General features: G+C 45.0%; 1 pseudogene; it reads left to right on the plus strand.

The window, feature by feature from the left end:
- Positions 1-191: 191 nt before the first annotated feature.
- LOC100946390 lies at positions 192-553 on the plus strand (annotated as a pseudogene).
- Positions 554-1,660: the final 1,107 nt, after the last annotated feature.

Below are 1,660 nucleotides of genomic sequence, written 5' to 3' on the forward strand. Positions count from 1 at the left end.
TTTTTTTTTTTTGACTGGGGCTGGGTTTGAACCCGCCACCTCTGGCATATGGGGCCGGCGCCCTACCCTATTGAGCCATAGGTGCCGCCCCACAAGGAGCTATTTAAGCAAGTTTCCTTGTCTATTCTGTTCTTTGAGGGAAAATTTACAAAAATTCACTTTGTTAGGTAGCAGCAGCAGCTTGTACAACAATGGCCAAGATTAAGGCTTGGGGCTTCATGGCAAGAAGGAGGAGCTCCTGAAACAGCTGACAATCTCAAGGTGGAGTTGTCCCCGCTTCGTGTGGCCAAAGTGACAGATGGCGCTGCATCCGTACTCTTCAAGGTCCAAACTGTCCATAAATCCATTGTCAGAGTTCTCACCATCATTAACCAGACTCAGAGTGGAAACCTCAGGAAGTTCTATAAGGGCAAGAAGTACAAGCCCCTGGACCTGTGGCCTAAGGAGACACATGCCACCTGCCATGTGCCACTGGCTGAACAAGCACGAGAACTGAAGACAGCAGCGCAAGGGACGGCTGTTCCCACTGAGGAAGCTCGCAGTTGAGGCCTGAGTCTAACGTAAGGTGACCAGACTTCCTGCTTTTGAACAATCTGTCCTGCGTCCCGAGGCATTTTTAAAAAGTCCTGATTTTTGAAAAGAATGCAGAACCGGCAGGAGAACAGGAAGGGAATATACGTTCCGCTGCCATGTGACTATTTTGCCAGAATATCAGTTTTATATCATTTTTGTTAATTTTAGAATGTTAAACTATAATAACAAATAATTGTTGAGAAGTGATTATGGAGAACTGCTTATCAAAGTTTGCATTGTTGTCAGGCCCTGCCCTGCCCTGCCCCACCCCGCCCCCCTCATGTTGTCCCACTTTACAAATGTTAAAATCTGGTCACCCTAGTTTAATGGCATCAATAAAAACACAAAACTGGTGCATACACACAAAATCCACCTGTATATGTTTGCTATGGGTTTAAAAAATAGATTCCTTCATTAGATTAAGGAATTTCCCATTTATTACAAGTGTGCTAAGAACTTTTTTGCAAATATATGTTAAATTTTATCAAATGCTGTTTTTACATTTGCTGAATTGTATAGTTTTCTCCTTTATTCCATTAATGTGAAAAAACACTGATCAATTTTTCAATAATAAGCCAGCTTTGCTTTTTGTAAATTGTGATGTATTCTTTTTTTTTGAGACAGAGCCTCAAGCTGTCCCCCTGGGTAGAGTGCCATGGCATCACAGCCCACAGCAACCTCCAACTCCTGGGCTCAAGCGAGTCTCCTGCCTCCGCCTCCCAAATAGCTGGGACCACAGGCGCCTGCCACAACGCCTGGTCATTTTTTGGTTGCAGCCATCACTGTTGTTTGGTGGGCCCGGGCTGGATTTGAACCCACCACCTTAGGTGTATGTGGCTGGCGCCTTAGCCACTTGAGCCACAGGTGCCGAGCCTTTTTTTTTTCTTTTTTTGAGACAGAGTCTCTGATGCCCAGGCTATAGTGCCATGGCCTCCACCTAGCTCACAGCAACTCCAACTCCTGGGTTCAAACAATCCTCCTGCTTCAGCCTCCTAAGTAATTGGTACTGCAGGTGCCCACCACAATGCCTGGCTAATCATTTTTTCTATTTTTTGTAGAGACAGCATTTATTTGTGAGTAGTTACTT

The sequence above is a fragment of the Otolemur garnettii genome, unplaced genomic scaffold (assembly GCF_000181295.1).
Source record: "Otolemur garnettii isolate 467f Iridium unplaced genomic scaffold, OtoGar3 scaffold00022, whole genome shotgun sequence".
Lineage (NCBI taxonomy): Eukaryota > Metazoa > Chordata > Mammalia > Primates > Galagidae > Otolemur > Otolemur garnettii.